Source organism: Zalophus californianus, chromosome 11 (genome assembly GCF_009762305.2).
Source record: "Zalophus californianus isolate mZalCal1 chromosome 11, mZalCal1.pri.v2, whole genome shotgun sequence".
Lineage (NCBI taxonomy): Eukaryota > Metazoa > Chordata > Mammalia > Carnivora > Otariidae > Zalophus > Zalophus californianus.
The window spans coordinates 87071242-87099033 of record NC_045605.1 but is presented as its reverse complement, the minus strand read 5'-3'; the positions used below and the strand labels follow the sequence as shown (position 1 = coordinate 87099033).

The window sequence follows — 27792 nt, the reverse complement described above, 5'->3', positions numbered from 1 at the left end:
AGTACATGTTCTTAGCTTTGACCTTGTACCTGCACTTCTGGGAAATAATCTTAACCACAGAAAAGACTTTGTGTGCAGATATATTTATCTCAATTCATTTAAAAGAGTGAAAGTTTTAAAACAACATACGTATTCCAGAGTAGAGGAAGTGATTAAGGAACCCATGACATAGCCAGTTGATGGACATTAAAATCAATCCTTACGACCATGTTTCTACATGAAAGGTATTCTTACCTTTGCCCTAGTCTGAATGTTTGTGTCTGTTGTTTTCTAACCTCAGGAGTTTCCTGGGTAAAATTCGAAACTGGCTCTTGTCCACAGAGCACAAGAAGAGATGGAAGAAAGAGGCAGACCACTCCAGATTGGTAGGTGGTGGGTTTAATATGCAAGGGAACTTGCGAATGAGACTTATCGTGGGTGGCTGCAAGATGAGTAGCTCTCTGCACCTACCTGACAGAAGCTTAAAAGTTTATACAGAAGTCTTAATGGGATTCAGTCTTGCACAGTTCAGATGGTCTCAATAACACATCACTCTATCTCAAGGCTGTGTCCTTGAAATAGCTCCTAGTGTGGGACTGTTGGGCAGAACATACATTACAGGGAAGGGAGTAAGAAGCCTCTGATTGCTCAGGTCCAGCTCACAGGTCTACCTGCAGTCACGTCCTCTCCATGACCTCCTCCAACAGTGTCCCTGCTCCAAATTCATAGGTTGAAATCCTACCTGCAATGTGATGGTATCAGGAGGTGGAGACTTGAGGAGGTGCTTAGGTCATGAGGGTAGAGCCCTCGTGAATGGGATGAGTGCTCTCATTGAAGAAACCCCAGAGAGCTAGCTCTCCCTTTCCACCACATGAGGATACAATGAGAAGTTGGCAGTCCACAACCCAGAAGAGAGTTCTCACCAGAACCCAACCATGCCGGCACCCTGATTTTGGACTTCCAGCTTCCAGAATGGTGGGCAATAAATTTCTGCTGTTTTTAGCAGCCATCCAGTCTGTTGTATTTGGTTAGAGGAAACTGAATGGACTAAGACGGCCTTCTGAGAATGTAAAATTGTTCGTTTGCCATGATAGCACGACACGTCCTGGCAGCTGACTACATAGGTTCAATTCCAGCTCTGACTAGGTGTGATCCTGGGCAAGCTACAAAGCCTCTCCGTGTTACTGTTTTCTCTTTTGAAATGGAGATCAGTAACAGCACACATGTTAGGTCCTCAAGAAATATATATATGAGGGGAATACTGGAAAAAGCTATATTAAAATACCCACAGTCATGATGCTGACCTCATTAGATAGGAGTGATTTTTCTTTTCTTTTCTCCATCTTCCACGAGGTGGTTCTATTATCTTCATAACTTATCAAACATAACGATAGTCAAATCATCAGTGCAATGTAAAACCGGGCGTTTTCATGAGGGATATGGTGCACCACTGCAAGCATGGAGATAGAGGGTGGGGGTGGAAAGAAAGCAAAGGCATCAAGGAATCTTTCCAAATGTAAAATCTTATATTCAAATATAAAATATGAGTTAATAAAGATTGTGGCAATCACTCCTACAGCACCTATTTGCCCAAGCTTGTCCAGCTGCCCCATGCCAAGCTGCAGTTAGAACCTGGATGGTCCAACTCCAGAGCACATGCTCCTCACTCTGAACCACACTGTTGCTTTTAAAAAGAAGAATTTACTAGAAAGATGTATTCACAGCTCCCGTTCTCTTTCCTCATAGGTCAATCCAGCTGGGTGGGTTTCCACTATTAACATATTCATTCCGTGAGTATTTACCGAATGCCTGCTTGCCGGAGAACAGATCTGCCTGGTGCCTGGGCGGCTTTGCATGTATCCACAGAGACCATGCATGTACATGCTCCAACCGCAGCTTCTCTGGGTCTTGACAGAATGCCTAGTGGTCCTCCTGGAACACAAGAGCATGTGAGGCTTTCAAAGAGCTCCTCAGAGGCCATCTCGCCTCACCTTTCTATCTCCTATCATGAGACCATTTCTTATCACCTCCTGGGTCCTAATGACATATAGGGCTTCCTGCCATAGCCCCTCAGAATAGAGCTGTAGAATAGAAAGCTGCTTGGGGGCAGTCTAGAATCAGGTCCTCAGCAGTGGGGTATCCCACAACTCACATTATAGTCAACAGTCCTCTTTGGTCTATGGGGACAAGGATCATGGAAGGCTGGCTCCATTGGCTTATTCTTCTTTGCTGTGTAAATCTAAAAGTGGCTCAGTGTACCTTTACCAGTCAAGTGACTCAGGCCTTGACTCAGCCTTACCTTATCATGTAAGATGCATCTGTGGATAAAGCTCTTATGGAGCTTGTGTCTTAGAGGAGTGGCAGACCACAAAGATGGGCAGAGTAAATAGGTGAAGCCTATCTGATAATAGAAGGTGCTAGAGATTGTGGAAAACAGTAAAAGGAAAGGGTTAAGCTACAGAGACAGATGGCTGCATAAAACAGGCTGCAACAATCTGAGCTGACTTGACCGGGTTGAGGGGATTAGCCAGAGGGATGTGTTGGCAGAGGGAAGAGCTGGAGCAACATGCCTGGAAAGTTCAAGAGAAGGCAGGGGAATGACGCTGGCTGGAGTGTTGTGAGGAAAGGCGAGCGTAGAGGAGCAAAGTGGAAGCGAGGGTTGATTCAAGAGGCAGCCATGGGTCAGGTCCTGTGTGGCCTTGTGAACTATTTTAAGACTTTGGCTTTTCACCAATGGATATGCAAAACCATGGCGGGGTTTGTGTTCTTAACCTTTTGGTTGTAAAATAAAAGACACAGCATCCCACACAAAACAAACGTATAGCTTGGTGAATTATTATGAGGTCTGTACTCTTAACGACCTTCCAGGTCAAGAAGGGCCTTCACCAGTTCCCTCAGAAGCGCTTCCCCAGGCTCAGTCCCAATCAGCATTCCCTGCCTCTGCACAAATATAACCACCCTCCTGACTTTTCTGTTGATCACTTGCTGGGTTTCTCTATGTTTGCATCTCATCCCCGGTCGCAAGAGTTTAATCCTAATGTGTGTCTTAGGTCGCTTGGAGCCCGCCGGTCCTCCTCCTCCTTTTCTCTCTCTTACAGTTTAGGTGTCAAAGGACTAGGTCAGTTGGACCTATAGTTTTCCCCCTGCTGGATCTGGTTAATCACTGCATGGCTTTGAGCAGAGGAGGGCCATGATCTGACCTAGATTTTAAAAGGATCATGCTGCCTATTGTGTCGAGATTGTAGGAGCACAAGGATAAAGCAAAGAGATCTCTTAAGGGCTACTGCAGAAGCTCGTGAGAGACGATGTGGCTTAGACCAGGCAGGACAGGTGGACGAGGCAGGAGGTAGTTGGATTCAGGTTGTATTTTGAAGGTACGTGAGTCAGTGGGATTTCCTTATACTCTGGACATGGATTGCGAAAGAAAGAAGAAAGAAAGAAAGAAGAAAGGAAGGAAAGGAAGGAAGGAAGGAGGGAAGGAAGGAAATAAAGGAAGGAAGGAAGGAAGGAAGGGAAGGAAGGAAGGAAGGAAGGAAAGAAATGAAGGAAGAAAGGGAGGAAGAAAGAAGAAAGAAAGGAAGGAAGGAAGGAAGGAAGGGAGGGAGGAAGGGAGGAAGAGAGGAAGGAAGGAAAGGAAGGGAGGAAGGGAGGAAGGGAAGGAAGGAAGGAAAGGAAGGAAGGAAGGGAGGAAGGGAGGAAGGAAGGGAAGGAAAGGAAGGAAGGAAAGGAAGGAAGGAAAGGAAGGAAGGAAAGGAAGGGAAGGAAGGGAGGAAGGGAGGAAGGAAAGGAAGGAAAGGAAGGAAGGAAAGCAAGGGAAGGAAGGAAGGGAGGGAGGAGGGGAGGGAGGAAGGGAGGAAGAGAGGAAGGAAAGGAAGGGAGGAAGGGAGGAAGGAAGGAAAGGAAGGGAAGGGAGGAAGGGAGGAAGGAAGGAAGGAAGGAAGGAGGAAGGAAAGGAAGGAAGGAAGGAAAGTAAGGAAAGAAGGAAGGAAAGAAGGAAAGGAAGGAAGGGAGGGAGGAGGGGAGGGAGGAAGGAAGGAAGGAAGGAAGGAAGGAAGGAAGGAAGGAAGGAAGGAAGGAAGGAAGGAGGAAGGAAGGAAGGAAAGGAGAAAGAAGTCTAGAATGATTTTTTTAACTGCTTTATTTAGATATTCACATACTATAATATGTAATTTACCCATCTAAAGTGTAGTGGGTTTTAGTCCATTCAAAGAGCTGTGTAACCATCACTGTAATCTAATTTTAGATCATTTCCATTAAAAGAAACCCTGGACCCATTAGTAGTCAGTCTGTTCCTACCCTGGCAACCACTAATCTATTTTATGCCTCTATAGTTTACCTATTCTGGATATTTCATATAAACAGAATCATACCAAATGTGGCCAAATGTGGTCTTTTGTGACTGGCTTCTTCACTTAACATGATGTTTTCAAGGTTCATCCAAGTTGTAGCATGCATCAGTACTTTCTTCCTTCTTATTGTTGAACCATATTCCAGTGTATGGCTATACCATATTTTGTTTATCCATTCATCTGTTAATGGACATTTGGGTTGTTTCCACTTTAGGCTATGAAAAATGCTGATATGAGTATTTGTGTACAAGTTTTTGTTTGGACATATGTTTTCAATTCTCTTGGGTATGGACCTTCGAGTATCATATGGTGGGGTCATACAGTAACTCTATGTTTAACCTGTTGAGGAAGCGCCAAACTGTTTTCCACAGTGAGTGCATCGTTTTATGTTCCTACCAGTAATGTATGTGGATTCCAATATCTCTACACCCCCACCAACACGTATTACTATTTATCCCTTTGATTATAACAATCCTAGTGGATGTGAGGAGCTTCTCATTGCAGTTTCTATTTGAACTTCCCTAATGACTAATGATGTTGAGCATCTTTTCATGTGTTTATTGGCTATTGGAATATCTTCTTTATAGAAATGTCTATTCAAACTCTTTGTCCATTTCTTAATTGGGTTATTTGTCTTTTTATTGCTGAGTTGTAAGAGTTCTTTATATATTCAGGTACATGTCCCTTGTCAGCTTTTGTTTTGTAAATATTTTCTCTCCTTCTGTGGGTTGTCTTTTCACTTTCTTGGCAGTGGCCTATGAAGCACAAAAGTTTTTAGTTGGGATTAAGTCCAATTTATCTGTTTTGTTGTTGTTGCTTGTGCTTTTGGTGTTATTTTAAATAACTATCATTTAACCCAAGTTCATGAAGATTTACTCCTATATTTTTATCTAAGTGTTGTATAGTTTTTGAGGTCTATGGTTCAGACTTTGTATGTTTAGATCTATGATCCAATTTCAGCTGATTTTTGTGTAGGGTAAAAGGTAAGGATCCATTTGGACCATTGATTTTTCAATCTTTGGCAAGTGGATATCCAGTTGTTCTAGGAATATTTGTTGAAAAGACTATTCTTTCTTAATTGATTTGTCTTCACCCTTGTTGAAAATCAACTGACTGTAAATGTGAAGTTCTATTTCTGGACCCTCAATTCTATTCCATTGATTTATACATCTATCTTTATGCCAGTATCACATGGCTTGATTACTGTAGTTTCTAGTAAGTTTGGAAATTGGGCAGCCTGTGTATTGTATAACCTTTTTGTACAACCTTTTATAAGATTGTCCTGGCTCTTCTGGAACTCCTCTCTCATTCCTGACTTTAATAATTTGAGTCTTTCCTCATTTTTCTTCTTGATCATTGCAGCTAGAGATCTGTCAGTTTTGTTCATCTTTTCAAAAAAAAAAAACTTTTGAGTTTGTTGATTTTCTCTAAGTTGGATGAAATGGATAAATTCCTCAAAAGATATAATCTACCATAGATTACTTAAGAAGAAACACTAATCTGCATAGGGCTATACCTAAAAGAATCTGAATTCATCGTTAAAACCTTTCCCAAAGAGACTCCAAGATCAGATGGTTTTATTGGTAAAATCTCCTAAACATTTAAGGAAGAAATTAAACCAATTTTTTTTTACGAATGTTTTCAGAAAATAGAACACACCTGAAGTCATTTATGAAGGCCAGAATTACCCAGATAACTGAAACCAGGAAGAAAAAAAATTGTAAGAAAAGAAAATTACAGATCAAAGGAACACAAAAATCCTCAACAAAATTTTAGCAAGTCTTATCCAGAATATATAAAAAGATAATAAATACATCATTAGCAAGTTAGATTTATCTCAGATATGCAAGTTTGGTTCAACAGTCTCTTTTTTGAATCAACTAATCAATTAACAAACTAAAAATAAGAAATCATATGATCATCTCAATTGATGTAGAAAAATAATGTAATAAAATTATTTGTAAAAGGCTCAGCAAACTAAGAAAAGGAAACTTCTTCAACTACTGAGTACCTAGAGACAGCATCATACTTAATTTTCAATGATTAAGGGTTTGTGTAAAATTGGTTTCATTTCTTCCTTAAATATTGGGTAGATTTCACCAGGAAAACCATCTGAGCATGGAACTTGGGGGGAGGGAGGGGAAGGCTTTTCAAAAATAATTCAAAATTTTTATTTATTTATTTATTTTTAAAGATTTATTTATTTATTTATTTGAGAGAGAGAGAATGAGAGATAGAGAGCATGAGAGGGAAGAGGGTCAGAGGGAGAAGCAGACTCCCTGCTGAGCAGGGAGCCCGATGTGGGACTCGATCCCGGGACTCCAGGATCATGACCTGAGCCGAAGGCAGTCGCTTAACCAACTGAGCCACTCAGGCGCCCCTCAAAATTTTTAATAGATATAGAACCAAGGCAAGGATGTTTACTCTCACTTCTTTTACTTAACATTTTACTAGTAGTCTGAGGCAGTGAAATAAGGCAATAAAACATATATAAAAGGCATACCGATTGGAAAGAAAGAAATAAAGCTATCTTTGTTTGCAGACAACATGATTATGGATGTAGAAAAGCATAAGGAATCTAACCAAAAAAGCCAGTAAAACTGACGAGTAAGTTTAACAAGGTCGTAAGATACAAGATCAACATATAAAACTCAATTTTATTTTTAAGTACCAGCAAAGAACAACTGAAAATTGAAATGGAAGCACAATCCTATTTATGGTAACATCAACAAACACGAGATACTTAGAACTGTATCGAACAAAATATGTGCAAGATTTGTATACTGCAAATTACAAAACATTTCTGAGAGAAATTAAATGAGATCTTAAATAAATGCAGAGCCTTAATCATGCTCATGAATTGGAAGTCTCATTATGATTACAATAGCAATTCTCTTTAATTTGATCTACAAGATTCAATGTAATCCCAATCAGAATCCCAGCAGGCTATTTTTATATAAAAAGACAATCTGATTCTAAATTGTATATTAAGTAGCAAAGGACATAGAATTGCTGAAACAATTTTAAAGAAAAGAACAAAACTGGAGGACACACATTACTTAATTTTAAGGCTTTCTATTAAGCTACAGTAATTAAAACAATTTGTTCCCAGCAAAGACAGATATATGGGAAAAAGAACAGAATAGAGGGTCCAGCAATAGACTCATATACCCATGCAAAATCGATTTTTGACAAAGATGCCAAAGTAATCTGTGCAGAAAGAATAGCCTTCTCAAATATACACTGCAGGAACTGTTGGGCAGCCATATACGAAAACTTTGAACTTCCACTTTACCTTGTTCTATACACAAAAAATTATTTTGAGTGGATCATAGATAAAAGTCAGACTTAAAGCTATAACATTTTTAGAAGAAAGCATGAGAACCTCGTGATGCTGAGTTACACAAAGATTTCTTAGATATGACAAAAAACACAAACTATAAAAAATGGATAAATTGGGCTTCATCCAAATTAAAATTTTTTTCTCTTTGAAAAGATAGTGTTAAACATATAAAAATGCAAGCCACAGACAAGAAGGAATGTTTGCAAAGACCTGCAAATGTAAATGTTTGTGTAAGCTTTATTCATAATTGCCCAAACCAAATGTCTATTAACTGGCTAATGGATAAACAAATTGTGGCACATCCATACACTTGAATACTACCCAGCAATATAAAGGAACAAGCTGATGTTACATGCAACAACACGGATGAATCTCAAAATCATTGTGGAGAACACCATACCAAAAAAAAAAAAGGTTGAAGGTTGTAGGACTGCAGAAATTCACTTATATGACATGCTGGAAAAGGCAAAACCATAGAGACAAATATCAGATCAGTGGTCACTAAAGGGGAATGGAGAGAAAGACTGATCAGACAGGGGCACAGAGGAACTTTTTGAGGCAATGGGTATGTTATATATTTTTGACTCTGGTGGTGGCTACATGACTATATGCACTGTCAAAACTCATAAAAATGTGCACCTAAAAAGGATACATTTTACAGTATGTAAATTATATCTCAATACATGTGAGCACAGGAAAAATAAAGGAAATGGTGAGTGGAATTGTAAACACCAAAAAGAGACAACTATCTTAAGAAGTTTTCCTGAAAATAAGAGCAATGAACTGGACATTGGACATAGAGTCAAGGTGAAACAAAGATTTTAAAATTGGTTTTGCAATTATTTGTTGATGATGAAAGCAAGAGCAGTGGGTTTGTCTGTTGATGAGACTAGCCCAGTAACGAGAGAAGCGAATTACTGGACCAATATTCCTGAATTGGTGAGAAAAGATGAGATGGGGAGCACAGCGGAGGAACTGGCTTCAGACTGGAGCATGGACAACTCTCCAGTGGTAACGGGACAGAGGGCACAAGACATGGGTCTAGACACCAGCAGTTGGCAGATGCTGTGGTGGGAATCCGGTAGTTTTCTTCTGATGGCTTTAGTTCTGTCCATGAATTAGAAAGCAAGGTCAAGAGCTGAGAGAGTTTTCATTCTTACTGACTACTAGCTCACCTGAGCCTGGCTACTTCTCTTCATCTCCACTAGACTATAAGCAGGAAAGGACCACACCTTGTGTATGATGATATGGGATACTTCAAGGGCAGCCAATAGGTCAGGTCATTGTACCACTCAATGTCAAGCAATTACATTTTTTGTTGATTTGTTTTTCAGCTGAAATGACCAATAACTTTGGGATCAGTTCCCCCCCCCCAACAAAACCTATTTTCCTCTTTATCAAGTATTCCCATTTCAGTAAATGCCATGATCATTGGAATTCTGTTTCCTCCCTTCATCCCCACCCCTCACTGCTTCCATCTTCTTCAGGTCATAAGCAAGTCCTCTTTGTTGTTTCTTCAGGACATCTCAAGGAACTGACCCCTTCTCTTCATCTCTATTTCCCACCACCCTAATCCAGACCACTGCACCACCATCCTTCACCTGGACTACTGCACACCTTCCTTAATTTTCTCGCACTTAAGCTCCCTACACCCACAGAATCTATTCTCCCCTACGGCATTCACGGTTCTGTCCCCCCTGAATCTTGCCTACTTCTCAAACCTCATCTCATGCCCTCCCCCGTACTTACTCCTATCCAGTTGCACCGATTTTTACTCGTGTCTTTGAACATCCTATGCTCTTTTTGGCGCAGAGTATTTTCTCTGCCTTTTGCCTGGAATGCTCTTCCATCTGCCCCTCAAATAGCTAGCCCTTTCTCATCTTTGAGATCTCTGCATAGTTGTCACCTCCTCGGAGATGCTTTCCCTGACTACCTCATCTAAAGCAGGTTTCCCCACTCAGCTCTCATCACCCTTATCATGCTCTAATCTCTTTTGTTTTGCTCCTGTCTCCACAACCTCTTTTAGGGTATTTCTCTGCTAGATGGAGACTGAATATACAAATGGACAAGAGCCAGACCATATATAAAAATAGAATTTTGGCTCACAAGCTGCAGCAACCTGCCCAGTAAACCAACCCCCTTATCTACAATAAACAAACCAGGAAGCTAGCCTGCTGTAAGTCAGACTTGCAGGAACCCAGATCGCTATCTCTGATGACAATCCAGGAAGCTGAACAGTAACTTCTGTGACAATTGGCCCCAAATAGCCAAGACTTGATTAATTACTGACAGCTTCCCTAATTTTTGTCCCTACTGCCACCTTGGGACTAATCAGAAGAAGCCAGATATGGACCCCTGACCTATCTCATAGGATGTCCTGCTTCTAGATTATGTGCCTACAGAAGAAATCTAAAAATTATTGGTTAGGTAGTCAACCCTTCCTTAGCCTGGCTTCAAACTTACTCCTTGCAATATCTACTCTTACATCCTCCATGCACAATTTTCTTCACCAAATCTTCCCCTGTGCTCATGGTACATTCTTTTCTATAACACAGTTGAAGTCCTTTATTCTCCATGAAACTTTCTTGGATCACCCTAGCTCTTAGTGACTCTTCCCTTCTCTGAATTCACAGACCACATGCCAGCTTATTTGGCATTTAATTTTTCTCAGTTCAGAAGGCGTCTAATGTTCTTGGACTGATGGTCACATTTTTTTGTACCGCTCATGGTATCTAGCCCAAGCTACAATAATAAAAATAATGATGATAACAAATAATACATTCTGCTGCTGTTCCCATTTTATAGATGAAGAAACTGATGCACAGAGAGACCAATTCTTTTGCCTAAAGCAATGAATTATTAAGAAGTAGAGCTGAGGTTTGAATTCAGTTCTACCCAACTTATATAGTATATATGTCAAAGCTCTAGACTATGCGAGCTATTTTTACTATACTGTACACATATTAGATGTGTGTATATAACACACATATATATAACACAATATATATATTGTGTTCTCAATAAATGCTTCTGAAATTAATGAAATAACCAAATGCAAAAGTTTCATAAACAAAAGAGAGAAGGGAGCAGAACTCTTCACGATGGTCCCAAAGGGTTGAATGGAGCAAGGGACTTGGTGACTTACCCCAAGTCTGCATTCTAACCCTAGCCCCTGCTGTGATCCGAGGGCAAGTGCTCTTGTCTCTAGGCCTTCTTCACTCATCCCCTGTTACATTGTTCCTTCTACCTGCCTTGAGGCTGTTTCCCAAGACAGAAACAAAGAGTGGCTGTGGGATATTTGGTGATAAAAATTAGCAGTTCTTGGGCGCCTGGGTGGCTCAGTCAGTTAAGCGTCTGCCTTTGGCTCAGGTCATGATCCCAGGGTCGTGGGATCAAGTCCTGCTCTGGGCTTCCTGCTCGGTGCAGAGCCTGCTTCTCCCTCTCCCTCTGCCACTCCCTCTGCTTGTGCTCTTCTGTCTGTCTCTCTGTCAAATAAATAAATAAATAAAATCTTAAAAAGAAATAGCAGTTCTTTTCTTGGTGATTACATTATTATCAATTCAACCATCCTTTTTGAGGTATGGTGCTGGATGCCAAGGTGAGAGCCAACACCTAGCAGGCACCAAGGATGTCCTCCAGCAGTTTGTAATAAGGATTCATGGAATAGCAATTCAGCAAAGACATAGACCTTCCCCACGCCTGCTTCAAAGCCAGGATTAATTACTATTTCATGTGATATAGAGTCCCCTATAATTTTGAGTACACATTGAGTAGAAGGGTGGGAAAACCTTCCTGACCAGCTAAACAAGAGATGTTCCAATACCACTGTACCTGCAAAGTTGTCAAGAACCTATTTCAATAAAGATTTGAAAGCACTTGCAAAAGCAGAGTTGGACTAAACAAATATAAAGGTAGTCTTGTTTAGGAATGTGTCCTTGAAGGGGTGTAGGTAGCATCAGATCTGTTCTGGAAGCATGGGAAATTGTGACTTGTAGCAAGTAGAATTCCCTATAGCGGCTGCCATGAAATCTGTGAGCTTACAAAGCACCTGGTACAAGGAAATTCCCCAGGGACGGCTAACCCCGGACAATGCTCCTTACACTCTCAGCGCTAACGTGGCAGTAACAAGCCTTGCTTGATGTGGTGTTCTAAAGGAGATGGATGGATGTGTCATCACTGAATCACTGAGAACTACAGCCCCAGCATGATCTCAACTATAACAATAGATGTAAAAATATACATAACAAATACACAGATGTGCATGCACCCACACCAAATTGTTCAGAAAAAACAAAACAAAACCAGAATTCTGGGTACATATAATTTTAATTTTCCTTCTCCATACTTTTTTGTATTTTAAAATTTTTCTATAATGAGCATAAATTACTTACAACATTAGGAAAAAGAAGTTGTTTATCATATTAAAATATATTGCCACGGATACAGCAAATTCCTGCTGAGAGCAGCTTCTGAGAAATATTCTCTTATTCATAGGGCTTTTAAAGCTTGTAGATGAAAAATAGATTCTGAGAGACACGCAGTATATTTGGTTCATTTAATACCTGGCCAGCAGCTGCCAGGTGAAGACATGTTGGAGAGCTGATAATAGTTCTTTATTAAAAAGGAGTAGAAAGTTGCCACTTAGGATTGGAAAACTTGTCATCGAGTTTTGCAAGGCAGATCAATATCTCCTATGTGTCTACTGCTTTCTCTGTATCTCTGGATGGTTGACAGTCTCTCTCTCTCTCTCCCTTGTAACCCTGCAGATCAGGGGACGAAGGGGGCCTGAAATTCCTCCCTACACGGTTCACTATCAGCTCACCAAGACAGATGCAGGGATGATTACTTAAACAAAGGCGCCCTCCGCAGAAACTGTGAAAAGCTCTCTGATCTTGAGAGGATGTCATTAGGAAGGGCTTTTCATATTAACCTGGCCTGAACTCCTCAAGTTTTTCCTATTGATAGTATACCCCAAAGGATGAGTTAGCGAGAAAGAATCTTAATCAATGTCTGGGATAGGTCAGGATTAGTTCTAGTGACAATTACTCAGGGCAAAAGGCAATGAGGAAGGCATTATATTAAAATAGAGCTATCATAATTTAGATTTTTCAAGTAAGTTTGGAAACTATCCAGCCCACATCTTTTATTTACAAATGAATAAAGGGCAAAGAAAGCCCAAAGAAATTATATTTTAACTGAGGTCACACAACTGCTTTTTGCAGAGCTGGCCTCATACCAAGGTTTGGAATATTGTGGTCTTTCAGGCAGATAACACTGCTTCCTATCCCCAAGTTAATATTTCTTATGAAAAAAAAACTGACATCATGGGTATACTTTTTAATGGTTTTTCTGTTGACATTTATTTATAGCCAATAGTCACTGTTTTAATCTTTTTAAGAACCCTATATTTATGTGGGAAAAAAGCAATAGAAGATTAATGTTTATAATCTGAATTCCATTTAATTGCTATACTCTGTATAACTTAGATCATAAGACCCCCATGGACCAAGGTGCTCAATGTCATTTGGAAGCAGAACACTCAGTTCATCATTTTGTTTTTACCTACTCATGAATAACCCACTTGAAATACAAATTTACAAACTGTTATCATCATCACAAACAAGCTTGAGACTAGAGTTTAAACTTTGGGAAGAAGGATGACTTTTATTTGGCATGAGACAGAGAGAGTTGAGGAGGAGAGATTTCTTGTTTTCTTGGGCAGAAATTGAGAGATGTCCTTTTTCAGAATCTAATGGCACTGAATTAGATTATCTCCTATGCTTTTAGGCCTCATCTGTGGGAAATTCTAATGGAGGCAGGAGAGAGAGAGTGGGGGCGGGAGAGAGGGAGAGAGAGAGGAAGCGGGGGAAGGGTGCATGCACGCGCATGCGCACGCACGCTGTACGGGTAGACATGGCAGCTTCAGGTTTATTGTCTTCTCCTTTCCATTATGTCTCTTCTCTTTGGCATGACTGTGGTCATATGCAAACCATAGTTGGCAATTTTTCTTTTATTCTTTTGGTGGAGTGGGAAAAGAACAAGTTATATCCTGTTGGTTTGGCTCTGAAAACCTAAATCGTCCTGGTAGAAGCTTGGTGCAGTTCTTGGAATCCTAGCTAACAAAATACCTAAACATCTTTGCCATGCCCTTGTGGATGCTGATAAGGTTTGGAAGAATGGAGGAGGTAAGGAAGAAGAAGCTGATAGAAATAACCCCAGCTGTCTGGCTAATCTCACACCTGGGTCATATGAAAGTACACACCTTCTTTGGGACCAAACGGTGTGTTGGGTTGCCAAAGTTAAAAAATGCCTTCCATTTTTGACTTGTTTGGACTCAAAGGTATTCCTTGAATATTTTATGATGAGGAAAATAAATACAGCCATCATTATAACCCAATATGCACAAACAACTCCTTCCTTACCAACCAGTGAGGAGCTCATGTGCAGTTTTTCTAGCTTCAGAGTACTTTCCTTATCTCTCTTCCTATCTATGGGGACATGGAGGGTTAGTTCTGTCAGCAACATACAAAGTCAAGCCCGATGGGTCGGGGGGTGTCTGGAACACCAGGACATTCTTAGAAATCCAATTCAAGAATCACAAAGAGTATCAGTCTTGAAGGGGACTCAACAGAGAACTGACTCTAATGAGAAAAGACCAGACTGCTGGTGGTGAATGGCCTGCTTAAGGTCACATGAGTTTTCAAGGCAAAGCATGATCTCAGTTGGACTCTTCAAGCTTCTGGTTCAGTGCTCTGATGACCACAACATATAGATTTGGGGAAAATATTAAGAACACTTATATAAAAATTCAGATATTTTCCTGACACTTCTGGGTTGACCAGAATTCAGTACTGCTGCCTTGACCTGTTTGTTAGTCAATAACCTTGAGGCACGGACATAAATCAGAACTCAGGCGAACCAGTTTAACCTGAAGATATTTAAAAATCATTCTGCAGAAGTAGAGAAAAATCAAATGATTAAGCCTCTACCACAAGTTCTAACGCATCATTGCTTATTTGTGTTTTCCCTTGTTGAAAATGCCCTATCTTGGTTGGACAGTCTTCTCTTGGTTGGAGAGCTAATCAGAGCCAGTTAGATCAATTAGCTGTTAGGAAGAGCTCACATGGTCAACGTTTTGGAGGCTGAGTCATGATTACCAGGGGACCATCTCCCAGAAGGCAGCTCAAGAGATTATGCACGTGGACAAATGTTACATGGGAAATTGTTTCTCTCCTGGTCTCTTCATGTGCTAGTGCAGGTATAGACAGGGAGTGGAGCTTAGATTGCACCGTCCCTAGTAGCTAGCACAGCAGGCTCTCAATGAACTTGCTGAGGGAGGGAATGAATAAGCCACTGATTTCACCATACCACACAACAGTTAGGCAAGGAACAATAGAGGTAAAGAGACAGAACAGATTTAAAGGAAGATGATCTACTTTGACCCAGAATGGAGATGAACTGGAAAAGGTTATTTATGGAAGAAGCACTGGTTCTGGCTCCTGGTTTGGAAATTCAGGTGGGCTTTTGTCCAGATTAATTCCTCAGACTTCATCGGTGGTCCCTCCAAGCTTTGGTGTCTTCATCTGAAAAGGGGGATTAATACAGCACCAACATCATGGGGTTGCTGTAAGGATTAAGTGAGGGAACCTAGGTGAAGTACTGAGAATGTCTTGGGTTCATAATAACTACGTTTATATTTATATAATTTATAAATAAACATTATTATGTAAGCCTTCTGTCCTAACGCCCTTGTCTATAAAATAGTGAGAGGAATAGTTTCTACCTCATGGTTTTTGTGTACAGATGAAGTAATGATAATGAAAGATAATATTTGAGTGCCTCGTATAGACTAAACATCATTCAAGGCACTTTGCACTTAGTACTAATCCATTATATTAACCCAACGAGTCAGACACTGTTATTATTTCCATATGCAGATGAGAAAATTGAAGTTCAGATAGGATAAGCTCAAGGTCACACAGCTAGTAAACAGTGGAGTCAGGATTGGAACCTGAGCAATTAATTCAAGAGCATTAACCATTGGGCTATGCTGCTTCTTGCAAATATAGAAAAAGCATTTAGCACAGTGTCTAGCATATAGTACATGTTGATTTATTATCAATCAATACATGTTGCTCAATAAATGCCGATGAACACAGCAATTTTTTGTATTTAGTTAGCTGAATGATTTGCTTATTTACATTTTTAACTGTGACTCTGATGTCATTAGGGAATACTACATCTATCGTCTCTTTAGGTTTACTACATCCATTGTCCTTTAAGCTTTGGTAGAAAAGCACTAGCCTTGCAAAGAAACTCTCACTCTTGCTAATCACAGCGGAATCACATCACACATGATTTAACCCAGAGGCATTCAACTACGTATGCTTGGCAAAAGTGTTAAAATCCTGTGCAACACTGTAAAAGCAAAATTTGCATTTAGAACTTCTATTAGGTACTGTAAATTGCTGAATGCATAATATATTTATACATAGATATTGACTTGTGTATAAAACCAAGTACACAGTACTTTGTGGGGACTCAAAGGTATTTTCAGGGGAAATTTTGAATAACTGTGACTTTCACCCTACATGCTACCCTTGCAACCTGACTTGTGTGCAAGGTGAGGGGTCCCTTGATCCACACCCCCATCGAATTGTCACGAGTGGAAGTGAATGGGAGGGTGGGGAGAGCCAGTAGCAGCTTCTCCTATGATTAATAATAGTGAGTAATCAATGATGATTTAGTTCCATCCGTGCGCCAGGAGCCATGGTTGGCCCTGAGCATAGATCATCTCACTTGATGCCCACAGCGATCCTCTAAGGCAGGTGTAATGGAGATCGTCCTTGTGCAGATGAAGAGGAAGGCAGAGAGGCAAAGGCAGGTATCCTTACTGAAAGCCTGTTACACAGTGGTGGGTGCATACTTTCTCTCTGGTTCTCATCAGAACCTTGTAAGGTAGGTTCTATCCTCCTTTCAAAGGCAAGGAACTAGAGGCTCACAGGGTTAGGTAACTTGGCCAAGGTCATGTTGCTGGCAAGTGACTGAGGTAAGACTGAAGCCCAAAGTCTTTGCTCATCGCTTCACGTAGCCCTCTCATCTGGGAGGAGTCAGCTCCCTGCCAGGTGATGCATTCTCATTGGCTTTCACTTATTCTGTGAGCATAATGAGGCATTGGCTTTACCAACCATCACGATGATCATGTGATCTCCTTCTGTCTGTCCCCTCACCTCTCTTTTAATTGGTGGGGATTTTATGAAGATCATCGTCAAGTTTATACACTACTTTGACCTCCTTGAAAACAAGACACAAAGGAAACTCCTGGTTGACCATGACATTGGCCCTAGTGCAAGACATTCATTTGCCTAAAATCCTGGAAGTTATTACACGGTGAATTCTTTCCCTCTTTCTTCTTGGTCAGCTTGCTTTCTGCCCAGAAAAGCCTGAGGCAGAGAAATGAGACAGTCTTTTCCTTCTCAACAGAAGGCTCTACCACCTGGTTGCAAAAGCCTGAACTTGAGAGTCTTCCTTCTGCTTTAGCCTTTTGTCCAGTCCATCAACAAAAGTCCTCCATCTCTAGACCATCCACACCCTTCCATTTAGTGTCCTGGCTGAGGGAGGGTCGGTGGGGGGCGGGGGGCGGGGCCCAATCTCTCCCGATTTGCCTGGGACCTTCTAGTACTGCAAGGACAGCCCCCAGGGAACCCTCAGGTACAGGCAGACTGGGCCGGTTGACTTCTTCACTGGCCTGGGCATCTGTAGTAGCTGCCTAACAGACCCCCAGGCCCCAGGTTTGCTTGCCTTGGATTCTTTCTCCATCCAGTAGACCCCAGCAACCCTTTGACATCATAGATGGTATGTGTCATGCCCCCCTACCCCTTGAAATACTGCCTTTTGAAGAAAATTCAAAAGCTTTACCTCAGCCTCCAAGTTAGTGCCTGATTTGGCCTTTGCTATTTCTCTCACCTCAACGCAGTCCCTGCCCCTCCTCCTTCACCAGGCTGTTGGGTGTCAGTTCCTCAACTCTGCCAGACTCTTCTCCCCCCTGGCACCATTGCCCTTGCTGTTTCCTTGGCCTGGAATGTTCTTTCTCCAACTCTTTTTATGTTCACAATGTGTAATCATGTACATGTGTGATAATCTGATTACTATCTTCTTCTCAGCATTATGGCTCCTGGACTCCCCAGTTTATCACGTCAATCCCCACTGTCTAGCACTGGAGCTGACACCTAATCAAGTCACATGAAATATTCACAGAATCAATCAATGAATGGGCGAAAGAAAAGATGAATGAATAAGGGGTAGCTCACGGGAGGTGCTACTGAGATTCCATGAACTGAAAGGTCAGGGTTCCCAGGACACAATGAGCAAGGTTCCACGAGGGTGGACAGGAAGCAGAGGCCAAGGCACAAACAGCTTCACAGGCTGTGCCAAAAGCTGTTCCAAGGACCATGGGGGAACTTCTGAGGGAAACAGAGCAACGGACTGACATAATCCCATATATATTTTGAAAAACTGAAGGATGGAGAGGGGGGAGAGAGGCCTGTTCAGCAAGAAGTCCCTCTAACCTTGGGCAGCTGCAGGAATTAGGAGGTGTGTTGGTGGTGAGGCTTGTGGAGCCAGCTGGATATTAGTGTTCTTTTGATTAATTTTCAGGAAACAATCAGCCAATTATGATTCAAAGGCTTCTGTAGCTCTGGCCCATAACTAATTGCATTTTAAAAATGTGTTAATCGCAAACCAGTGATTATGTAAAGGGTCTTATTGATGACAAGATTGGCTTCCTATAGGAGCAAGCCAATGGTGCCATTTGTCCAAGGTTGAATTTTATAGTGTATTGCATTAGGCTCACACTCAGGAGCAATGGCTTCTATCTACTCTTGAGTACCTTGTAGCCAGAGTTCAATACATTGAAAGAGGGGAAGAAAAGCAGGTGCAGGAGGTACGCAAAGGTTTCTCTATCCCCATGGGAACTCCTTAAAGTCAGGCACTGTATTTTGTCTCACTTTTGAATCCCTCTATAGTATCTAGCACAATGTCTTTGATGTAGTAAGTGCCTAATAAATACTCTTTGAATTTAATTCAGGGTCCATTTCACCTCTAGAATTCTATGATTGTATGAATTCTTGCCCAAGTGGTCTGTTATCTGGAAGTATAAGGCTCTCAGCATTGTGCTTCCTAAGTATCCAGGAAGTTTGCAAATTCCAGAAGTACCAACTGGCCATGACCTCCATCTGAGCTTAGGGGTCTTCTTCAAGAATAACAGTGCTTTAATCTGTCCTTTATCTCTCAACTGGGCTGGGTCAAGAGCCCCTACTCTGGGCTTCTCTAGCATGATTTTCATACCTTTATCATTAGATTAACCATGTTATATTGAATTTATATCTATTCACATGTCTCTCTCACAAGGCTGTATATAGCTTCAGTGGGATACAGGGCTTGGCACACTATAAGCATCCAATGTAGATACTTATGGGGACTTTTGAGTCATCTGCTACTTGTGGTTAGCTTAGTGATGTACAGGCCTGTGGGACAATTCATTGCAATAACTGAAGTGTCCCTCGATTCTACAGGACATTCAAGGCAGGATGCCATTCTTCTTCCCTTCCGTCTTTCTGCTTTATCTGCATCTGCTCATCCCATCAGCATTTCAGAATCAGTATATTCTCACCCTGAACCTACCACTCCCTCTGAAATCTGTTTCTCATTTTGTTAAAGGCTCTGTCACCAAAACCTTACGTCACTTTTTAACATTTGCCTTTGAAAACTACCCCTTCATCCAAATAGTTGACCAGAGACTTCAAGTTCACCTCTAAAGTCTCTTTCAAGTGTCCTGGCTTTTCTCCTCCCACTGCCCTGATCCAGGATCATTATTGATTCTTAACACTTTATTATAGGAAAATCTCAAACATGTACAAAATAAACAGAAAAGTATAATGAACTTCTTGTACCTATCACTCAGTTCCTACAATTATCAGTATTATGCCATCCTCCATCCCCTGCTCAATTATCGTTACTATATTTTTATAGCTATTTTCTAAGAAAGGTAAAATTTATGCAAAATTGACACAGTAAATTTCAGCCCCCAAATCTGGCCACCAGGCCAAGCTCCTTTTCCCAAAGCAGAACTCCATACATGTCAAAAATCCACTTAGGAAACTCCAGCACCTGCCCCCTCCACCGCCCCATTGTCTCCTGAGCCAAGTCAAGCCCGCCTGGCCTGATCTTCAAGACCCCCCACACTTCCCTCTCAACTCTCTTTCCCCATGTTTACTTCCTGTGTCTTCCTTGATGTTTTCCAGGAGCTGATGACTTAGTCTCTTTGATCTTAAGCTCCTGTAGGACTGCTGCCCAGAGGATCTCATTGTATTGGACTCTGTAATTCATGGCAGTGTCTGGCTCACAGCTGGACTCAAAAAAGTCTGCTGGCTGGACATCCAAAGCCGCATCATGTAGAGCTCACACCTCTAACTGCGGGCTCAGGAACATACTTATGATGTAACTGCGGCTTTCAATCTAGCCTTCTAGAATGTAGGAGATGAAACCAGGTGACATTTCTCTGGATGCTCAGATTCTGGGATTCTGGGAATATTACCAAATCCACTGGATCTAGACATTCTATGTGGCTCATGCCACTGAGCTACCAATAGTAGGGCGCTGAAGGGTATAGTGGAAAGAGCACAGGAATAACAGTCTGTTGTCCCAAGTTTTACATACTTTTACATATACCATTCACCATGTGTCCTTGGGTAGGTTCATCACCCGAGCTCTGTTGCTCCTTCCGGGACACTGGCATGGAGAGAAGTGACCTTGGTAATGACTAAAGTAAATGCAAAATCACCCAGTGAGATGAAATTTCACAAGTAAACTGGGTCTGTTGGCTTTTTTGTTGCTAGAAGGCCCTTTGTATGCTCCCCGTGCCTTCAGTGATCCCTAAGTAGAACCCTACATTACTCCTTGCCCCAAACTGTTGATGCCAGCCGCCAGACTATAGTTGGAACACCAAATTCCTGCTAGTAGGACCTCACCCACTGGTGGTAAAAGTTGGTATCCGGCAACATTTTTGCCTGAAGCAGAGATATTTGCTTGAGAGCACACCATTGCTATAGGGCACTCCACAGGTTGTAGATTATTTACCTAGCAAACAACAGTGATAGAATTGCCAAGAGGCATACCACATTTTTCTACGGAGGAAATAAAATCTCTATCCCCACATCAGAGACACTAGTCACCTTCTAGGTCTATGAATTAGTTTTTCCTTGCTTCTATTTGCTCATCTCTAAAATGGATGAAAGGAAGGAAAAATTCTTCCTCTACCCCTCAAGGTCTTCCAGATAGACTAAAAATTAAATTTGCATGAGGCAGGTTTACAGGAGAAAAACCCAAAGGTTTATTATGTGCACACAGAGGTCCCATAATTAAAAGTGAGACCTAAAGAAATGATCAAGACAGGCAGTTTTGATACATTTTAGACAAAGACAATAACTTTGTGAGAAATGGATAATGAAAATAGATGTTTGGAAGCTTTCATTAGTAAGGAATTCTAAGCGAAATTTGGGCTAAGGTAGCAAATTAGAAAAAAAAAGTAACAAGATTTGTTTCTACAGCTTCCTGGGTTTTAAAATTCCTATGTCTGGTGATAAAAATATCTTTTTACTTCTCAGTATAGAGAGAGTATTTTTCACATGGGCAATTCGCTTCCTGCTTTCTGGGGGATGCAGGAGGATCTGAGTGTGCTCACACTGGCTGTTTCTTAAGTAGCTTTCATTTAAAATAATCCATATGCCAAAGTGGCACATTTGGGGGCAGCATGCCCTTGGCCGCTACATGGGAATAATAAAGTAATAATGACATCATAATGCCATTAGCCACATCCTAGGGGACACAGGTAGCCCTGAGGAACATGGACCACACACTATGTTCTGCAAGGTTTTAAGGTACTCATCAAGTTCACCAAATGATTTCATTTCCTCACTCGTAAAAACACATTCCAAATGGAAACAGCATCTCTAAGGGCAAGCAGCCTCTGTTCTCTGTTTTCTTAGAAATGGAAGTTTTAAACTAGAAAGCTCATTTCTCTGAGTCTCCCATCCCTGACACCCATCCATGGTTGTCCTCCATGGGTGACAGCAGAAGTGGGCAATGGACTTCTCGTACCATGTTGGGAAGAATGAAGGGGAATTGGCCAACCCTTCGGAGGGCAGAAGCCTAATGCTCGTGAACATGCCCTTCACCATAAATGAAGGAAGGAGCAAAGAGAACAGAGTGGCCAAACAAAAGCCAGAATTGTTTGAGCCATGGACCCTTTTCAGAAGTCTTCAAAGCCACCCTTTCAGCAAGCCTGGCAAGGGTACAGTATCGAGCCTGGGTGCCCGCCAAGCCTGGCCTGAATTTATTCTTGCCGAACTGTTTGCTGTCTTTATTTGCCAAGACTTAACTAATTGAACTTTTGTTGGTCCGGCTGCCCCTCCGGAGAACTGGAGCTATTGTTACCTGCTGCAGGAGTCCTTCCATGGAAAGTGCCAAACACTTGACCCAAGCTGTGGCTCATTCCTTTTCCCTGTTCAGGTTGCTCTTTTTCTTTCAGGCATGTTGTGTTGTTGTTTTGTTTTGTTTTGTTTTATCAGTTCCAACTCAGAGTATGTGTTTGGAATGAATGAACTGGAACGAAGTTCACTGACCCAAGGGGAGGATTTCTGTTGGGAGGTTGGACACGTCCCCAGTAAGACCTTCATGGAGCCTCCCTTCCTTGATTTTCCCACTATGCCTCAGTGAGAGGCACCCGGTCTCAGCTTCTCCCACAGAGGGCATGGAGGCTATGAACCAGGTATTCTCAGAGTGTGGTCCCAGGGGCAGCATCAGTTTCCCCTGGGAACTTGTTAGAAATGCAAATTCTTGGGCCCTGCTCCAGAGCCACCAAATCAGCAGTCTGTCTTTTAACAAGCCCTTCTGGGTGGTCCTGATGTACAATGAGGTCTGAAACCAATGTTCCAGGCTAGGGGTTCTCACCTTTGGCACTGATGACAGTTTGAGCTGGATGGTTCTTTGTAGTGGGGGCCATCCAGGGCACTATAGGATGGTTAGCAGCATCCCTGGCCTCTGCCAACTGGATTCCAGTAGACCCCCACCCTCATCCAATGTGACAACCAAAAGTGACTCCAGTCCTTGCCAAATGTCCTATCCAGGAAGGAGGTAAAATCATCCCTGATTGAGATAAAGGACAAACTGCTTGTGGTTCCTCTAAGCTCTTGCATTCTCTGTACCATATTGACAACTGCCAAACTATCTGGGTGGCTCCTTAGCACACACTACTGAGGAGCACAAAAAGATGTAACCACTTAACAGCAGATCTTGTTTTTCAATCTTGATAAATCTTCCCTTTCAATCAACCCACAGGCAAAAACACGTGACTTTGACTTTGCGTTAAGAGCTATTCTCTTGCTCATCTGGGTTTGTAGTCAATCAAAACACAACAACAACAACAACAACAACAACAACAAAAACACCTTCACAGTTTGAGCTCTCCTCATCCTTTTATTTGTTTGCTACCCTCAGAAGAGATAGCAGGACCGAATTCAGAGATTCCAGAATATATCTAATGCCCAGAGTGAAATGAATGGTTCATCTGCTCATCTTCTCCCTCACCTCCAAAATGAAAGATTTCCTTGTGCATTTCTGGGTGTTGCCAGATGGATGCTCTTTCTGTAGAATTTCCATCGTTGGGTTCTTAGTGTTGCTGCATTTGTGATTTGCATTTGAAGGGAACCCAAACCAGGAAATTTGCTACTTGGCTTTATTCCCACCATTGTCATTTAAGGCTTTTGACAATATTTCCACTTGAGGAAGCTGGGTTTGGCAAAAATCAGTTTGGACTGACTCAGCCAAACCTAAAGTCAAATGCTCAAACAAACTTCAACTAAAGGTCACAGTTAATTTGCTCATTAGGTTGGAATCTATTGAGCATCTACTACATGCCAGCACTCTTCTAGGTCCTCGGAGGTGGTGAGAGAAACATAGCGCCTCTACCTGGGGACTGTTCATTGTCAGACAAAGGTAGAAGACATTTCAAACAGAATGCAGAGTCCTTGACACGGACAGGGAAAGCACAGAGCCCCCTGGGAGTATGCTTCACTGTGGAATCCTCAGTGTCTGGCACATACTAGGGGCTTACTAAAAATTTGTTGAATGAATCTTAGAGGGGAACCATTCCACATGGACTGGGAAGGTTAAACAAAGATTTAGCCAAACATAGTGCTACTTAGGTTGTCCAGGAAAAAAAGCAAACTTGAGTCAGGCAGAGGAGTGGGAAGGGTATCTCAGAGAAAGTAGCAGGTACAAGGACAGTGGATGGAAATATGCATCATGGCCTTGGAGAGACTTTAAGAAGGTCTGAATGAATTGTCTGAAGAAGGGATTATTCTGGTTATATATTGCTATATAACAAATTACTCCCAAACTTTGTGGTTTAAAGGACTTGGCTGGATGATTCATCTCTCATTCACTGGCATTAACTGGGGCAAGTGGGGCTGATGATCCACCTCCAAGATGGCTTCTTCATTGACATCTCTGGTGTCGTCTGTTCCTTGGCTTCTCTCTCTCATTATCCAGGGGCACTCCATGTGGTCTCGGCTCCTCATGACATGGCACACTCAGGGCAGTTGGGCTTCTTACATGGCAGCCAGCTTCTTCCAGAGAAAATATTTCAAGAGTGAGTGCTCTAAGAGACCCAAGAGGAAGTTGCAAAACTTCTTATGATCTAGCCTTGGAAGTTCTAGAATCTACTTTTGCTGTATTCTAATGATCAAACAAGTCAGTACGGCCAGCCCAGATCCACGAGGAGGAGAGACATAGCCCCTTCCCTTAATGGGGGGAATGGCTTGCATACAGAAGGAGAGGAGAAATTTGATAAAAGGGAGCCATCTTGGATAAAATCTTCCAGGTTTTTACCTCCATGTACCAGGAGTCGAAGGTGGGGCTACAAAATTGAGCCTGAAGGACTCGGAGCAGCAGGCTAAGGGGTGAGCAATCTGCCCTGAACTGTGTGAGAAGCCATGGAAAGGTTTCAGCATGGAGTTAAGGAAGTGGTGTGATCAGATTTATTTTAGGATTCTCTACCTCTGATAGCCACGGAAAATGGGGTGAAGCGGGACAAGACCGGGGACAGGGAGGCCCAGTGTGAGATGTCACCAGGCTCAAAGAGCAAAAGTGATTTGGGGGTTAGGCGGCTGGTGCCTGGGTGATGGGCAGGGCTGTCAGATAGTGAGACTATGAGGAGTAGTCAAGTTATCTGAGGGCTTCTGACACCTCTCTCCACGTGACCCCAAATAGCTCCCTTCCAAAGGAGAGAAGAAAGGTATCGTTTTTCATTCCAGGAACTGAATGTGGGTAAATGGCAGCTGGTGACTGAGCCTGCCTGCCCGGGCTTAATGGCCATGCTTCCTCAGGTTTGTTAGGAGCTGCCCCCGAGGAAAACAAACAGGACTGGTGTGAAGACCATTAGAACGGCCCTCAGAACAAAGGCTCCATTCAGCAGCTGTTGCTCAGAGCTGAGTGGAATAAACAAAAGAGTTCCGTGAGCAAACATAAAAGGAGCCTAATTGAGGCAATTAAGGTGAAATTAAATAAAGGAAGGTTTTAGCCCGAAGTTCATGGAGTATTTTTCACAAGGTTGTCACTGGACTAGTCATTTGGGGCTTTTAAACAAAGAGAAGCACAGGATGTGGGAAATTGGCCCATTGGACCCTTGGGAGTGGACCAAGTCGAGTGTGGTGATGTGGCTCCCATGTGCAATTGTTTGGCCCGAGCCGTCCAATCTTGGCGGGGGGGGGGGGGGGGGGCAGTGCGGAGTAGGGTGAGGTTAGTAGGACTGAAGAGGGATGGGACAGACGCAGTCACTAAGGGAACGATTCAACGATACCAAAATCTCTTGGTTATCACATTACTCTGTTGTGTTTCCTTCATAACACCACTATCTGAGGTTATCTTGTTCATTGCACGCTTGTTTACTGTCCTCCCCATTCAAACACCCACATGCACACACACAAACACATACATGCATGCGCACACTGTGGAACTCTGGGTCTTCTTGGAACATAGCTTTGGAGATGCCTACCCGGCTGGGTTAAGACCCCAAATACTGAAACCCAAAAGCAAACATTTGTATGTCACACATGTTCCAAACCACTGATCTGACACCTCCAAACTGTCCCATGGGAAACTTATGCCTAATATCAATTCAAACAAGTCCATTTATTTAACAATTACATAGTACTTACTATATGCCAGGTACAATTCCAAATGTTTACAAATATTAACCTCATCCTCATAATGATCCTATGAGGTAGGGATATTCTTATCTTTATTTTACAGGTGAGAATGGTGACAGAGAAGTCAAAAAGGTTATCTGAACCAGTACGTGGGGAGCGAGGATTTGAACCCAGGCCTGTGGACTCTAGCAGCCACACTCTTTAACCCTACACTAGAGCCCCTTGAATTATAGTCAAGGGAGTAGCGACGGGAGCTAGCTGATGAAATCGCTGGCCATGGTCAGTGGGATCTGAGCCCATGGTCTGCTTCCTATATAACTAGACTCTCACCAGCACTGGCTGCTAAGTGCAAAGCTTAGCCCTAATGGTGGATCAGAGGAGAGACATCCAGAAAATCCAAAGGCACACGCTGATCAACTGATATATTGACAGTGGTCAGAAAGGGGGCCTTTCAGAGTGAAGGATGAATGCATGGTGAGTAAGTTCCAGCCCTTTACAAGTAAATGAATAAAATTTAAAAAGTCTGACCAGAGGAAAATTAAGGGCTTAAAAAAAAAGTAAACTATATGGGTAACAGGAAAAAACACAAATGTATGGGGTTAAAATATTTTTTTTAGAAATAATTCCAGTTTAATTACTTCATTTCACAAATGAAGAAAGTGAGGAGTCAAGAATTGTTAAATTTTAATGTTCATTAAAAATGACCAAGGAGCTTTGTTAAAAATGGCAGATACCAAATATTACTTCTGACCCCCTACCAGACATCACAGATCAGTAAGTAACCTGATTCATGAATTCCAGTGTGGTCCAAGAATCTGTTATTCACAGATTTAAAGAAGGAGTTGGTCTTTAGGTGACTCTGATGCAGGTGGCTCAGGAATCACACTTAGAAATACACACCAACCTGGAGATGAAAGATTTTGTTTAAGCCTTGTATCTACTCAATGACAGATCCCTCCAAGCCGGCACCAGCATCTGTTTGGATTATAGGCTATCTTTTAAACACCTTTTATAGATCCAGATCCACTTTTGGAACATTATCTATAGTATGTGTAACTTGGTTAGCATACCATTATTTAATTCTTTTTTCTACGTTTATGATTTAGAAGAGAGCTTCCCTTATTTTTTTGCCATGTTAAGCTTAACACCAAAAGGGTGAGATAGAAAGCATGAGCACATGGGTTAAACCCTTGTTCTCTGACCTATCTGTTCTCCCACAGAATTAATCTGAAAGGGAAGACATCTATTTCCAGAAGGGGGGCAAAGGGAAAATGATAGCCCAAACTCAAGTATTAGAATTTGTTCCACTTAGAACATTTTTTCGAATCATTTTTACTTTTTTATAACTTTACTGAAGTTTAATTTACATCCCATAAAATTCATTTTTTTAAAGATTTTATTGATTTATTTGACAGAGAGAGAGAGAGACCAAGAGCAGGAACACAAGCAGGGGGAGTGGGAGAGGAGAAGCAGGCTTCCTGCTGAGCAGGGAGCCCGATGCGGGGCTCGATCCCAGGACCCTGGGGTCATGACCTGAGCCGAAGGCAGATGCTTAACAACTGAGCCACCCAGGCGCCCCTCCATAAAATTCATCTGTTGTAAGTGGACATCCCAGTGAATTTTAGTAAATTTATACAATCATGCACCACAATCCAGTTCAAAATACTTGGTTCACCCAAAAGTTCTCTTGTACTCATTTACATTCAATCCTGCTCCTACCCCCGGTGGCAGGCGACCACTGATCTTTCTGTCTCTCTATCTTTGCCTTTTCTAGAAATGTCCTATTAATGAAATCATATAATAAATAGTCTTTGTGTCTGGCTTTTTCACTTAGCATAATATTTTTGAGGGATAT

The 27792-nt window shown here is 41.9% G+C and overlaps 1 long non-coding RNA gene across 1 annotated transcript; it reads right to left on the bottom strand.

Moving 5' to 3' along the window:
* Nucleotides 1-382: 382 nt before the first annotated feature.
* On the bottom strand, nt 383-20149 carry LOC113915174. The gene is made up of 3 exons (XR_003517599.2): nt 19946-20149; nt 1782-1911; nt 383-1429 (listed from the first exon to the last, which is right to left on the bottom strand). It is a non-coding gene; the product is annotated as an uncharacterized LOC113915174 (long non-coding RNA).
* Between the last annotated feature and the right edge of the window lie 7643 nt (nt 20150-27792).